Source organism: Alligator mississippiensis, chromosome 3 (genome assembly GCF_030867095.1).
Source record: "Alligator mississippiensis isolate rAllMis1 chromosome 3, rAllMis1, whole genome shotgun sequence".
Lineage (NCBI taxonomy): Eukaryota > Metazoa > Chordata > Crocodylia > Alligatoridae > Alligator > Alligator mississippiensis.
This window is the reverse complement of record NC_081826.1, coordinates 134098349-134114406: the sequence shown is the minus strand read 5'-3', so window position 1 is coordinate 134114406 and position 16058 is coordinate 134098349. Positions and strand designations below refer to the sequence as shown.

General features: G+C 43.5%; 1 long non-coding RNA gene across 1 annotated transcript in view; it reads left to right on the top strand.

Moving 5' to 3' along the window:
- The first annotated feature begins 2556 nt into the window (after positions 1-2556).
- The window catches only part of LOC109284047 (uncharacterized), a 133411-nt gene continuing 119909 nt past the window's right edge, over positions 2557-16058 (top strand). The window contains exon 1 of the long non-coding RNA XR_009460871.1: positions 2557-2643. This is a non-coding gene — a long non-coding RNA (uncharacterized LOC109284047). The remainder of the gene's footprint in view (positions 2644-16058) is intronic.

Sequence of the window (16058 nt, the reverse complement as noted above, 5' to 3'; positions counted from 1 at the left end):
AAATTTATGCAATTTAACCATGCTCAAAGTTATTTTGTCTTCACTATCCACAACAAAACAGTCTACGCGTGACCTTAGACAGAAAGGTGAATACTATGGTTGTGGCACTGAACTGGGACTCAGGAGATTTGGATTCAATTCCTATGCTTCAATTACCCATCTGTAATATGAGGGTAACAGCTCTTTGTTCCTATCACCCTTTGTATTATTTCTTTAGACTGGAAGCTCCTTGGGGCTTAGTATGACTTTTACTATGAATGTGTATAGTACCTTTTAAAATGGGGCCCTGGTTACAGGTCGAACTTGTAAGACCAACTCTGACACAAATAATAATATTGGCAAAGTACAAGAAATAATCAAAAGGTAAAAACTTTCTTGTGAAGCCCAAATGAAGGAACTGTGTATGCTCTTTGTTTTTCTCCCTATGGGTGTTGCATATTGCTACAGCCTCCACTAACCATTTCAGAGCAGGACAGCTGACCTTCAAAAGTAAATATGATTAAAGCTGAACAAATCAGGTAATTACAATAAAAACATGGCTTGACAAGCAGCCTCTGGACAGAATTACGGTCCTCTACACAGACTACACATCCAATTAGAATGATTGGAAATGGTGAAAATATTTCCTTTGCCAATGTTTGATATTTGTGTGACATTGGCTTTAAAAGCTGTAGTAGAGTTTTTTGGGACAGGAAAAAAAAATAAAGAAACTCCACTGAGATAACAAAGATTTTACTCCTTATAGTGGAGTACTATATGGTACTCTTATACTTTTATCATACATCAAAGGGATGTATAGGTCTGACAGCATGCGGTAGTCACCTTGGAGGGTCCTGCCCTCCATTCCTTCATTTTCTAATTTCTTTCTACGGATTGAAATGCAGCATATTTGAGGGAATTTTCCAGTGATTTAGGTACTCATAAACTTAAATACATCTGACTTTCAAAGAAAGTGAGGTCACCATTGTCTTAAGAGCCAGATTTTGGACGTAAGCCCACAGCAGGATTTTCTATGTAGCAATTGAAACAAATTGGAGTTAGGTGCCTAACTCACTCTTCAAGCACTTATGAGAACAGGACTTCAGCTCATATACCATTTAGGTCCAGAAGGTATTTAGGCACCTATTCCATTCATTTACATTTGCATTAATCAAAGGGGCTGACAGGTGTAAATATTTGTGAGGATCTGGGCCCAAGATATTTTTTTCAAAATATGACTGATAAATAAGATTACCTGTTTCCCTTGGCAGCCTCAAAGACGGAAAGGTTTTATCCTGATCCGCAAAGAAAAGAAAACCCTTTAAATCTGTTTAATACTTTCCTGTTTACCTCCCTTTTTACTTCCCTCTTCATCAATGCTCATACTCTTCATGGGTGTGAGAACAAGTGGCCCCTTTGGTTGACAAATTAGGAAAAAAGTTCAGCCGATTGGTTCTTCTACACAAAAAAGTAGACCTGGTAAGCCCTTTCCATTGCTGGGGACACTGTTCTGTGTCCACGAACAGAACATCTCCTCTTTGACATTAGACAGCGATCAGGGTTTCTGCGTCCTGTTGTAGCTACCATGCTAGTCATCCCTTAGAGCTGGAAAAGAACAATCCCCTCACACTCACATTCTCTTTCCTGTTGGGTCTGTGGTGCTGCATTAAATACTTAGATAGAATTTGGCCCTCAGTGTTGACCTACATTTCTTGCTATGAGCACTCAAACTTTTCTGGAGTTTACCTTACCATAAACTACAGTCCAGGACTACTATATGCACTTATGTGTGTTGTCTACATAAACCTACCTAATAATCATCTACACATCATTTTCTAGAGCAGATTTTGCTTTACGTGACTCTTAATAATTTGTTATCCAAAAGTTCAGGTAAGCTGTGTTCCTGGTATGCTTTCTTTTTGCGGATGCCCAGGCAACAAACATATTGCCACCATTAAAAGACACAGAACAGAGGGGTGTTACTAAAGCCAAATCATTCTTTCCCATGCTTCACATACAGTATTTTCTGCTGAACAGGTCAATCAAGCTTTCTGACTGCCAGTTCTAGTTCTTTTATGAACATTATATTCACTGTGAAAAAAGGCAGATGCACAGAGAAGATTCGGACATTCATTACTTCCCAAGCCTGAAACTTCTCGTTGATTCCAATACAGGGAAGTACTTACATATGAGTTGCCTTATTCAAGTCAATGGAAATAATTTTCCTTAAAATTAGTCATGTGCTTAAGTGCCTGGTTAAATCGAGGACAGTAGTTCTGGATGAAACGGACATCAGGAAATAAAAGAAGACAATACTATACGAATTACTGAGAGCAAAGTCAAGCTTTTTACTTACATGGTAACATGGATAGTTTACTTTAGTCTCTTAAATGGCACTCTGTACCTAGGCATTAACTTATATTGATCTTGATTCTTCAAGGTGCTACATTGTGACCTCCAACAGCAGGACATTTAAGAATATATTTAAAGTTATGCATGTGAGCAGTTACAGTGAAACCATTGGGGCTAATCACATGCTTATATACTTAAGTGCTTTGCTAGACTGAGACAGACTATTTGGCACTTTTTCAGAAACAAAGCCCCACCTGAAAAGTGAGGAAGGAAAAAGCAGCAGAACAACGACCTGATCCTGCAAACCTGTAGGTGAGCAAAGTTGTGTGCATTAGTGTTTTCAAAACTGCACGCTTATTACTATTATTATTTGAATTACTACGGATCCTACGACCCCAGATGGGGGTGAGGTGGGGTACCACTGCTCCAGAGTCTGTACTGACTTCCAATCACTTTCAGGATAAAATGCAAGATGCTGGTTTTGACTTAGAAAGCCCTAATCAGCTTGGGCCCTAAGTACTTGTGAGCTGCCTGCTCCTTTATGTCCCACAGTGATCTCTAAGGTCAGTTGAAAACAACCTCCTGCAAGGTTTACATCAATATGTCAACTCTGGTTGGTAAAAACATATGGGATGTCATTCTCAGCAGTCACTCCTGGGCTCAGGAACTCCCTTCCTCTTGAGGCCCACCAGAGCCTGAGCCTAGACATTTTTTTGGAAGTGCTGTAAGTCCTTCCTATTTAGGTAGATATTTAGCAAACAAAGCTAAGTTGGGATTTTGGTTGGGGGGGGGGGGGGAGGGTTGTTCTGATTTATTTTGATATTCCAATTCCCTTTTAAGCCGTTTTGCACTCTTGTTTGTTCTCCTGATTTATAAGTTACTCTGTTCCCTTACTGTAAGCGGCCCTGAGCTTTTGTTGGGAAGGGTGGCATATAAATCAGACAGACGGACAAATACAGAACAATAAGACATCCTGTCCCAAAGAGTTTACAGCCTAAATAAAATGGAACTGATAAATACTGCAAGTCCCTTGGGTATATGAAGAAACAGAAGGTGTCACTTTTTTGTCAACTATGTGTTAGGAAAAAAGCTATTAAATGTGGGTGGCAGATGGGCTATGTACTCCCATAATTTTGCAAAGTATTGTACAGCTATCAAAGCTTTTCATAACACACCTGACTCCATAAAAATCCATATTTATATGATAAAGAATGACAAAATATCTCCGATTTTTGAGCTATAGCTGCATCATTAATACACAATTTACTTTCAGTGAGCTCAGATCTTTTGAGAATGACGATTACTTGAGGTTTTAATAAATGAACCCTCTGCTAATGAACAGTGTCGCTTGCCTCCTCTTAAAAAGACACTATTTATATCAATAATCCCACTGAGGGTGTTAGTCCAAGCTTCCGAACAGAACAGTGACAAGTTAACCAACCATTTTTGCAATAACATTTACTGCCCTTTATGAAGTTAACAAATCTATTTTTCAAATTTCAGTCATTTAAAATACAAAGGAAAAGCCATTTTTTCATATGATAAAATGTAGCTGTTGCTGGAATCAAACAGTCAACTACATTTTTTTCATTAATTTGATTATTCTGAGATGATTGATCAGCTTAATTAAAACTGGCTTGATTCAGAGATCTTCAGAGGGCCAGTCTACACAACTCTTGCAATTCCACTTGAATAAAAATGGAATAGTATCTACAGCGCGACAGATATACCCACAGCCTGCCTCCTTGCCTCTCTAACCATATGATACAGTTCTTAGGCCTACTGTTTGCTTTACAAAGTTCCATTTGATACAGAACATTTTGTGATTCTGGGATGCAGCTACGTGAGACATTTACTGTGCAGTAGACTAGCTGCACAGTTAATATAGTGCATCTACACATGCACCCCTATTAGGCTGAAGTAAACTAATTTACTGTGTAAAAAAAAACTCCATAGCAGTAAAAAAACTCTACAGTAGCACATGTGTAGATGCTGGAAGGGCTGGCTAGGGCATGAGGGTGCTTCAATGTGGGGGCTGCCTACAGGCAAGCCTTGCACTATAGTACCCTCGTGCCCCAGCCAGCCCCTCCACAGCACATTGAACCAGCAGGGAGCCACCCTGGCCTGGCAGGCTGACCTCCCAGACCACCTGCCAGCCAGGGCTGCTCTGCTCTGACTCAAAGTGTTGCAGTCCCATGTGCATGTTACATGTAAAACACCACAGTTTATTGCATCGCATTAATATGCACATGTAGACATGCCCCTGGAATGGCACAAAAGGAAGAAGAAATTGCAAAAATGAGGGTAAATGCTCATCTGGTTAACTAATCAATGGAGAAAACAAGCTGGACTGCAATGAACATTTGGGAGTTTCCCCCCTTCCTTTCTCTCCTCCTGTAATATCAAGCTACAAAGACTCCAGAAAAGCTCTTTCATAGATAACTGGTAGGTACTCTTCCTTTTCGTATTCCATCTCTGCCACTGAATGACATGGGGTAGATACCAGGCAAGATGGACCTATGGTCTGACCCAGTAAATGGCAGGTTTATTTTGTTATGTACTTCCATGGATTATCATTTAGAAGTTAAAACACACAAGAATTTATTTAAGTAATATGAAGCTTGTGCTGAAAATGCTTGCAAGATCAGACCTTAAGTTCTCAGTATTTTCCAAACTAAATATATCATTATAAGCAAGAACAGCCACAGCAAACAGCAGATGTACAGTGGAAGTATCCTTTTACAAAAAAAATCTGTCCTCTCCCTCCCTTCCACATTTGGACCAGAGTGAAAATTCAGTGCTGGAAGCCAAAGTGCTCAGTCTTAATATAAAATGGATACAGCTTTGGCATTGGCAGGGAAGCTCTTCCACCACAGCACTCACTTGAAGATTATTTTGAGGCTATTTGTCTCTCTTGACCCTTGGTAACCTCTGTAGCATTGTTTTGCTTTCTTTGCCTCTTTACAGTCATTCCTAAGAAAGAGATTGCTTTAACTCTAAAAGCAGGTATTTAAGGTCCCAACTTAGCAAAGTCCTTAAGCATATGTTGAAATCCATCCCTAGTCACTGAAGGATTTCAACAGAATATAAAGTGTTTTACTAAACTTGGGCCTTTTAAACTGAAGCCAGCAATTCATTTTAAATGGACTACTGGGAGAAAAAAATAGACCCATTTTTAAAAGTCAGTGACTCTACTTCAGATACTTGAAGTTGTTTAAATTACAGTAACTTGTCACTATCTCTAAGGAGGTTAGAAATTCCCTTCTATTTTTGCTTAAAAACTCAACACATTTAAATAGTTCTATTGACTACTGCAGAACTACATTTTTTCTGTGCTTAGTTGTACATGTGTGTAATAAGGTTGAGCAAAGTAACTATTAAGAATAACATTGTATTACAGTTTGTCAGAGTTCATATTAATCTTTACTATATAGTATTGTGTAAGGATTTCTACATCTGCATAAGTCTATTTTTTGTAAGCTCATGCACAATGTAGGCCAGTATTTGCATATGAAAAGTCATCAAAAATGGTGAGTAAAACTGCCTACCTCAGTCATTTTTAAATAACTCAGGCCATTAATTGGTAACCTTTGCTTCTCTTCTTTGCACAGCTATAAATTAGTTTTATGGATTAAGTAAATTTGAACTTTAAAAATGCATTTATAGCTTAGAAAGCAAAATACCCAAGTTGCAAGCATGCTGTTTAAAAAGTAGTGGGGGGGGGGGGAGTGATTGGGAAGCTGTAATTTCTTGCACCTTGGTTCTAAATTGTTACTGTACAAATTAGTCTAGTTAGTAATTGTAGTACTAGCCCAAAGGTTCACAGCACAAAAGACTCCAATGTGTAGTTACAATTGCTGTCCACAAAAAATGTTTTTCAGGAAGAAAGAGGTACACTTAGCTGTATTGTTTGAAATCAGGCAGAAGGCAGTACAGGGTGGCACCTAGAGACTAACTTGTCCGTGTCACTCTGCCCTATCCTCAGAAAAAGAGAGTATATATATATATATATATTTTTTTTATTAGAAAACAAAAACTAGATTTATAGAACAATTAAAATAGAGAATAAGAAAGCCCTCAAGGTGTAGGATAAAATAGTAACTTCCTCAAAAGCTACTTTTGATCTTGTTATCACTTGATCTCCTTACTTACCAAGATTATAAAGACCCTTCGGGCTCCTCTACACATAGAGGTAAAGGCGTAATGGGATCTAATACATGATCCACAGAATTTCACCTCTCCCATGCCACACCTACATGGCAGGAGGCATAATCGTGGGATTACAAATTGGATCCCATCACACCTTATTGCTGGTGCAGGGGGAACCCAATCCCAGGCTCCCCCTGCAGCAGCAAGAAACAAGCTCCTGCAGCTGGGAGCCCCCTCAGCTGCCAGGACTCCCAGTTGTGGGGATGCTCCACACACCCCGGTTGCTGGGAGACTACAGCTGCTGCACTCTCCCAGCTATGCAGACATACCTCAGGGCTGGGACCTGAGTTATCTGGGAACTCCCAGGGTCAGAGGGCACATAGACCCTTCCCAGCTGGGAGCTCTGATCAGCTGACCAGGATCCCAGTGACAGGGGCCCCTGGCCACAAGTTCAGTTAATGGTGTGATAGGAAGCAGCTACAAAGTTATTACACATATTTTGTGGAATAATTTTGTAGCTTATTCCTCTTTATCATACCATTAATTGATTGAACACATGGCCAGGTGACCACTTAAGGTGTGATTAACTGGTTAATCATACCTTCAGTGTAATGTGTAGATGGTGCCCTCATGATTGTTTAAGTATTAAAATAATTTATTTTCTGTGAGCTGTGATGTTATTTCAATTCAAATTGCTTAATACTTCGGATTAGAACTGGAAAGGATGGTCCAAATTACAAAATTAGATTGATGGTTCCCATAAATGCTATACTGCCAGGATTTTCAAAAGCAAGTAGTAAACTTGGATGTCTCAGGTTTGGAAGAGGACTCTGCAGTATTTTCTGACAGCCTAACTCCTATCTCCATTTGACTACTCTGCATCACTACTCACTTCTAAAAATCCCTAAGGCTTCTAATTACTCAGAAACATATAGTGTAAATAACCGGTGGGGTGGGGGGAGCCCAAACTTTCTAAAGGTAATGTTAGAAATGCTCCAAATCAAGGTTGGGTCTTGTTTGTCCCCTTCCATACCCTTGGGAGATGTCCCCAGAAAGCTGTTAGTACTACAGACCATAAGATTAAAAAACTCCTGTGTCAGATCCCCCAAAACAATAAAACATTTTAAAAATAAATTTGGAGTCTTTTATGTGCCTTCTGTGTTTGACCCTTTATTGTTCACATGTTCAAACTTTTCTCTGTAACCATAAGGATGCAAGCATTTTTAAAGGAAAATGGAGATTTTTGTATGATTGCATGACTCCAGGATATGTGATTATTCATAAAGAAAAAAAAAATCAAATATCCTATGATGTCCAGTAAAATACTGAGAGTTGGAAAAACTCCAGGAAGTTCCTGTAGGAGCTTTAGCTTTCCACGGTCCCTTTGAAACAACTTCTGTGGAAAAGCTGAGGGTCCTACAACTTTTCCCCTTAACCTCTCATGATAGGAAACCTTTCTGTACAAAGTGGGATTTCAGAGGTGTTGTGAGCTGTGAAAAATATCTTGGTAGGAGTTCCTAAAGGATTCAAAGGAGAACAATCTCTCTTGGACGGGGTGAATTTCCAGCTCCCAGTCAAAGCAGCTTCATCAGAACTGTCCTGTAGATACTTCCTACAGCTAATAATGCCAGGGCAGCCTACTCTTACAGGAAGATTTTCTACTGCTAAAGAAGCATGAGGGAAAACTCTGTAAAACAACCTAAGGGCAAGATTACACGTTAGATTAGCAAATGCTAATTCTGAAGAATGAGAGTCTGTGTTAAGGTTAACTAGTACTAGTGATCAGTCACATGTTTAGGATTAATACCTCCTCTAATGTGCACTACTGCTCAGACCTGCTGCTAGAAGGCTGGCAAGCAGGTGTGTGGTGCAGGGCTGCAAGTCTGCTCTGTACCTGATCTTCTCGCCAGCTCTCACCACAGTATAGGTTGGGAGAGGGGGGAAGGGAAAGGCCCCCCACCCATGCTATTTGGATTGTTCCCTCAGCCCCTCAAATCAGCCTGGTGCCCTCCATCACACCCTAAATCCCCCTTCCACTCACCTGATTGCATCCCCCCACTTCTGGATCTTTGTCCTGCCACTCCTATAAGCAATAGCTGTAGTAGGGGGAAGGGAGAGGATCTCCCTCCTTGCCTGCTCCCAAGCTCCCTCCAACCCCCCTGCTTGGCAGATCCTTGCCCCCCACCCCCACCTTCAGTTGCGGGGCTTGATGGGAGCTGATCTGGGTGCACAGTGGAAGTGTGGAGCTGGGTGCAGAGACTTCTGGAGCAGGCACAGAAGGGGAATCCTTCCTACTGGCACCTCTGCCACACTCAGGGTGATGGGGTGGCAGGGCAATGATCAAGGAATGGAAGAGCCTATGGGGGCCAGAGGGGGAAGTTGGAGTGGCAGAGGAACAATCCAGGGGTGGAAGGGTTGATCTTTATCTAATTTACTTATAGTTGGTGTATATGAAAACTTTTTGTAAGCTTGTGTGTATTTGAAATTTAGCAGGGAAGGGGAGAATATAGCTTTTGTCAATCTTTAGTTCAAATGTAAGTGACTGTATTTACATCACTCCTAGCAAATGTAATTGAATCCATCAGGCTTGCAGCCCTTCCTTCCTTTCCCCCCCTCCATATCTAACTTCATAGGCCAACACCAACTTAGTGGTTGACTGTGGCATCCTGGCCTTGATTTGCTTGTGACAAAGTATCTAAAATATTTTTCTTAGCTTGTTTTTAGTGCTTAGTTTCCTTTGCTTGTTGGTTTGGTGACAAATAAGCACGCTATTGCTAATGAATATGTTTGAAATTCCATCCAGGACCACAGCACCCTCCCCACCAAAAAAAGGAGCATAGAAGTCCTTGAATGTGACCGCTATTAATCAGTCCTAAACTTTCATATTTGTCCTAATTGAAAGTGTTTGTTCCATAAAATATTTTATGCATGCCACACCACTGTTAATCAACTTAAATTTGAAATTCTCATTTCTTTTATTATACAGCATGCCAAACTGGGAAATTAGACCAGAAAAACAAGTAAAGGGGTTGGGGGGGGGGAGGGTGAAAAAAGCTGTTTATTTGTCTCATGCTGGGAACTTCCAGTCCCCAACTGGGCTCAGCAGAGTGTGTGTCATCATCAAAAGCATGTTGAGTGGGAACTGGGGATGGAGAGACGTCTGCATTTGACAGCTATGAAGAAGAAAGAAAAACAAATACTCTCAGTAGGGCAGAATCTTTTATGAAATACAAAGGATACATGCGTGGTTATTATTTAACCTGGATTGTTTCTCCCAATGCATAAAGAAATCACCTTCTACAAAATAAGCTCCACCCTTCTATTCATACAAACGGGGAAGGTTCAGTTGCTCTGGTAGCACTGTACCACCTGCTTTTTCAGACCCCACAGAGGTCACTGTGGAGGTTTCACTTCTAAGCTGGGACACTTAATGAGGTGTAGGTGGTATGGGCAGATACTCATCATGTGTACAGACATTCAAAAAGCCAGGGGAGGAATCAATCTAAATTACAGTTTTCTCTCAGTGACCTAGTTTAAATTGGGAATAAATAATATACATGTTCACCTGGGGTGGGGGGGGGTAATCCAGGCAGCCTGCATTAACCAAGGCCTGCAGGCAGGAGGTGCTCTTCCCCAGGCTGCTGGAGGCTGCCAAACATAGCTGAGCACCCAGACCAACTCTGATTGACTGCTGGGCATGGGCAACCATGCCCCAAAACCCCCTGCTGCCTCATCATGGACCCTCTCTCATGCTCTATCTAGAAGCTTCCAGAATTGCCCCAAAGCAAGTGCCCTCCCTTGTTAATTGCACATGACTATGTCCCAGCCTGCCCGCATCCCACCATGGTGCCCACTGCCCACACCCAAGCATGGAGACCCAAGCTATGGCATGTCCTGTTTGTCCCCCTGTATGACTCTCACTGAAGGCTGTGGGACATCATGCATGGCCATCTGGACATCATTCAGCAGCTGGTTGCCATTGGATGTAGCTTCCCGCCCCTGATCCAGTAGTCAGCTGTCCCACACAGGGCCAGCTACCACACCCTGCACTCACCAAGCATCTTGGACTGGACCACTGACTTCCAAGTGACCAATGAGGATGAGGCCACCCAGGACACTATGCATACTGGCATCAAGCACTGGTTCTGTGCCCATGCCACTAACAGCAACTGGAAAGAGTAGATTCTCCTGGACATCTGGGATGACAAACAGTGGGTCCAGACCTTCTGCATGCACTGAGCCACCTTCATGGACATCATTGCCCACATCAGGACATCAGCATGTGGCTATCCCTCACTCCAAACAAGCAGGTGGTTATTGCCATTATGAAGCTGGCCACTTCCTACAGTATCCACTATGTCGCCAGCCAGTTTGGTGTGGGCAAGTCCAAGGCTGGAGAAGACATTCAGGGATGAACATCCAAAATTTCCTTGCCAATTGCTTTATCCACCTCATCAACCCAAGGGATGTGATCACTGGCTTCCACTGCATGGGCATTCTTAACTGCATGGGAGCTGTGGATGACACCCACATCCCCACCATCTGCCTGCCCCAAGGTGCCCAGGTATTCATCAACCAGAAGGGCTACTTCTCCGTCATCCTGCAGGGCATTATTGACCACCAGATCTGTTTCACCTATATATTCACTGCTTGATGAGCAGCATCCATGATGCCCACATTTTCTGCAATTCCCCCCATCCCCCAGAGGGTACTATAATCCTGGGGTTCCCAGTCTCATTATTGGTGCCATCCTATTCCCTCCCCTTATCATCAGGAACCCATCTTATCCCCTCCTGCCCTGGCTCATAAAGTCCTATATGAGCCAGCTGCACCACCAAAAGGAGCACTTCAACAACTGCTTAAGCAGGTGCCACATGACTGGAATGTGCCTTCAGCCACCTCAAGGCACTCTGGCATGCTCTCAGCTTGTGTCTTATGGTGGTGAAGGAGCACCTGTCATACCTCATCATTGTCATATGTGTCATCCATGACATCTGGGAGATCAGAGGGGGAGGTCTTTTGTGAAGCCTGGGCAAAGGAGGCACAGCACACAGACTAGTCATGGCATGCTGGAAATGTACAGCACAGGGAGGCTGGGAAAAGTAAAGCCTCTGGCTAATGCTGGGAGCACTGACCCTGCACACAAGCAGGAAATCTGTGTCTGCAAAGCCCTGGCCAACTACCTCCTGGCCCATGGGGACTGGGAGCACTCCCCAGATGAGCATGGCCACAGAACTTTGAGTCCCTGAGTGCCTGTGCCTTAGCACTGGGCAATGAATCTCATGACCCAGTTCCTCTGACTCAGTGTCCTGACACCACCTACAACCCTGGCTGTATGGACACCATTCCCCTGCCTGCACTCCCCTAAGAGGCATGTGCTGGGATGTGGGGAAGAGTCACCCACTAGATGTAGGCACTGCCCACCTGCTTCTCTTCCCTCTCTTCCCCCCAGGGGCTTTGCTTTTCCCTGGTGCCATGTGGAGCCTGGTACAGCTGTACCATCCCAGGCAGGAGAGTGTCCTTGCTCAGTGCCAGAGCCTTTACTAGGCATAGGGGAAGGGCTGGGCACGGGTGCTGTGGATGGTGCTGTGGTAGCAGCCACTGTGCTGGCAGTCAGGGCTGGGGAGCACTCTGCATGTGTGGGTGGGGGTTCAGGTGCTAGTGAAGGTCCAGCTGCAGGTGCACTTCAGCATCTAGATCCTGTGATTTTGTGGGGACCAGCACCAATGGGCCAGAGTCCTAGGGACCAGTGCCATCAGAAAACCTTGCACCCTATGGCCCCCAGGGACCTACTCCTGGGCACCCAGTTGTTTGGTGCCCCAGGGCTTTCCTGCGTACCCTCCTATGGTGGTCTCCCTGCTGCTGACTCCTGCTCTCCAGTAGTGGTATACATATGCAGGGTGTCAATGGCCCTGTCTATGATGAGGAGGCGAGGCAGCTTCTTATAGAAGACCATGCTGTGCCTCCTGCTCCTGGACATTTTATTAGTATTTTGCACATGCTTGTACTGGATCTTCATTTATTTTGTCTTGGTCCATCACTGCACACAATCTCAGTGGCGGCCCCGTACTTGCATCTGTTAGGCAATGTGCTTGAATGTGTCCCTGTTACAATGCCCTTTGCAGAACTGGTCCTAGGTCTCCTGCTCTTCCCAGATGGTGACAAGATCCCTCATCTCACTGTGCAACTAGGGTTGGGTACTGGAGGAGGATAGGTTAGGGTCTTCCATGGTGGTGTCCGTGGGGTCTTGGTATCCACAGATGGGTAAGGGTCCAGCTGTGGGGAGATGGATGGACGGTTGATTGGATGGATGGATGGATGGATGGATGGATGGATGGATGGATGGATGGATGGAACAGTGGGCGCATGTAGATGCGGGTCTCAGTATGTGACTCTCCCTCTCACTCCAGCTAGGTCCATGCCCTGCTCCAGAGTGACTGGGGCTTCACTGGTCACACCACCCCTACAACCTCAAACTTTCCAGCAGATGCCCCATGAGGCTGGCAACACCCCATACCCCAGCCATGAAGTTTCCAGTGACCTCTGCCTGCAACACTGAGGTAGCTGGACACACCCCAGCTGCTCCTGAAGTTTCCAGGGGCATCTGCCTGCTTGCCCTAGCTTGGATGTTCAGTTTCCCCCATCCCCTGTACCTAGTACTCTGGAACTCTGCAGCTGTGGGCCCAAAAATTATTGTAGCACCCTAGATACACATGGTCTGGGTACCTGCCAGCACTGGCCAAGCCACAAGGTCACCTCAGTGCAGGCCCAGTCCTGATGTTCTGCCCCCACCACCCTTTTCTACCAGAGGTGCACTGCTCACACCAGCTCCTGCTTGGGAGGGGGGGTGTCTATGCTAGGGTCCAGGATGCCTCCTCTAGCCTACCTCTGACCTCTAGGATGCGACATGCAAGTGCCAAGGCTGGGGGCTGTGGGGCTGTTCCAAAGCATGAGGCAAAGGTGTCCCTGGCTCTGTGTGTGCGCGTGGTAGGGCTTGGGACTGTGGGGATGTGCCCAAGCATGGGGCATGGGTGTCCCTGGCTGTGTGTGTGGATGCTAGGGCTTGTGTCTGTGGGGCTGTGCCCAAGCACTAGAGTTCTCCTGGGCTCAGTGTTGCGATCTGTGTGTATGTCATGGGGTGCTTCGTGATAGGGTGTTGAGGGTACACAGGCATGGCCCAGGGACTTGGGTGGGAGACACAGATGCCACACCCCATGGCTCACAGGTGGCTGGAGGCAGGTCTGGGGAGAAGGGCTGTGCTTTCTCAGTACTAAGACAGCCTGGGGTAGGGCTGGCTTAGCACCTGGCTAGAGCAGCCAACCATGGGCTGAGTGCTAGTGCACTACCCTATGAGGGAAGGGGTGGTGGACGCAAAGCAGGCCAGGATGCTGGTGAACATTGATTTAAACTTGAACTGATAGGGAAACAGTACTTAGGTTCAATACATTGGTTTAACATTAATTGATTTCAATTGAGTGTATCTCTCATGTGGTCTATGTGCGTCAAACTTTTGAACAGTTATGGGTTTCGATTGATCTATGTTCACTTAGACTGGTCTAAGTCTGATGTCTGTACGTGCCCTCTATTGATCTAGCTGGTTTCTGGGAAAGATACAAAACAACATCCCAATATACGGATATTCAAGCTGTAAAGCTGTTGCCATGCTAAAGGTAGCTTTATGTGACCTCTTATGCAAATTTTGCCAAATTTATAAAGCTACTTGAGATGATTATCTACCTGTGATAGGAATCCCTGTCCCCACAACAGATATGATTGAATGCTGGAATTGACAAATTATCCCTGAAGTTTACAAAATATTTCTCCTTAAAAATATTTTTTTTGCCCATGGAATGAACCAGATTTCTCTCACTGACAAGTATTTTTAAAAGCATGCCAGGGAAAGGATATCTCTTAGACCCACTGAAACATCTTCAGAGTCCTAGTCTTTTTTTTTACATTTTTCAGAAGCAAAGTTTAAATGTTTCTAGCAAAATTCAGCTCAATACTGGCATCTTTGCCTACAATGCCAGCTCTTACCTTGGTTATGAAATTGGTTTTGCTTAAATTGAAAAAGAAATGAAGGGATTGGTGAGTTTATCAGTCTTCCTGTCCTCAAGAACACAAACCCAACACTGAATGTCTTTTTAAAGGTGAGGAAAATGCAGTCTCTGAGGCATATCACTGCTTAGAGACAATGTTGTTTATAGTTTGGGATTCCCTTTCTTCTTGATTTAAGTCTAACTCTGTTGATATCAATGGTTTGGTTCCCTTTTGTTGCTTTCTTTCAAAAGGTGTCCTATACTGAAAAAGAAGGTGGTGTGCCTGACTCCCCTTTATGTTGTATAAAGTCTGTTTTGTTTTGTTTTTTAAGTTTTTGGGATTTTTAAAAAAATGTTTCAGATTTTTCTACATCAAGAATTTCAGAGATATCAGTTTCAGATTTCCCCCTTTGTTGCAGGGGAAGTTTAGCTACGTGTGGAAGATCACGGTGACATCAGACTGAGCTGCATCTGAGCTACAGCAGCGCCAGTGCTGGGTAACTGCTGTTAGCACTTAAAATCCTTGGGGCAATTTTCTACATATAAAAATGGTCTTCAGAATTTGGAACAGTAAACACAGCTGCTATAAGAGTTGGCTTGCTACATTTTCCCTGCTTAAGAATAAACTTCCCCTTGTCCCTTAAACGAGGAATGGGATATGCGCACTTCAGTTTGTGCTTTATTATGATGTCACCTAGTTAGTGGAAAAAAATGTCACAGCTCAGCTAATCTGTGACATCAGGATAGCTAATGATTCCTTAGCTTACCTGCAAGAATGTTGTGGGAGACCATATTAAAACCTTGCTAAAAATCAAAGTCAAGTCACCCACTGCTGTGAATAGACATAATTTACAACTGTTTTTGAAAAAGGAGGGAGAGTCTCCATTCAGAGCATGCATCAGCTTCTCCGATATTGCTTCTCTGGTAGTGGGATAAGAGCAAAACTGTTGTAATTTTAATCCTGTTTATTTCAGGGTTAAAAATTAACAGTTTCACTGATCTTAAATTGCTATAGGAGCAGTAGCCCAGTTATAAATCAGACTGTCATGTATCAGGATTATTTAATACTAGTGTAACAATTACATCAGTCCACCACTTTGGAAAATGGATAGGTGAGTCAGAGAGAGGTGGGGTCCAAGATAGCAAACTGAATCTGTAGTAGAGCTATAAAACCCAGGTCACTAATTCCCAGATCATTGCCAGCCTCTGATCTATAACCTGCATACATAAAAGCAAATGATGTAACACTGAAAAGGGACATGAATGCAATGTCACTACCCTACTGTCTGTTTCTGCTGGGTACTGAAAGCAGGCAGCCAAAACCCAAGCCAGGACTATGAGAAGTCTACAGTAGCATTTATAAAAAGAAATAAAATATCTCAGGAAATAAAACCTTCCTTGTTAAAGTCCATATGATATTGTAACCCTGAGGGCTTCCTGTTAGAATTACCCTTGGCAAATACATAGATCATTTAATTAATCCACTTCATTTTAAGTTGCCTGCTCTCTTACTTTCTTTCAGTACCACATTTCATTTGT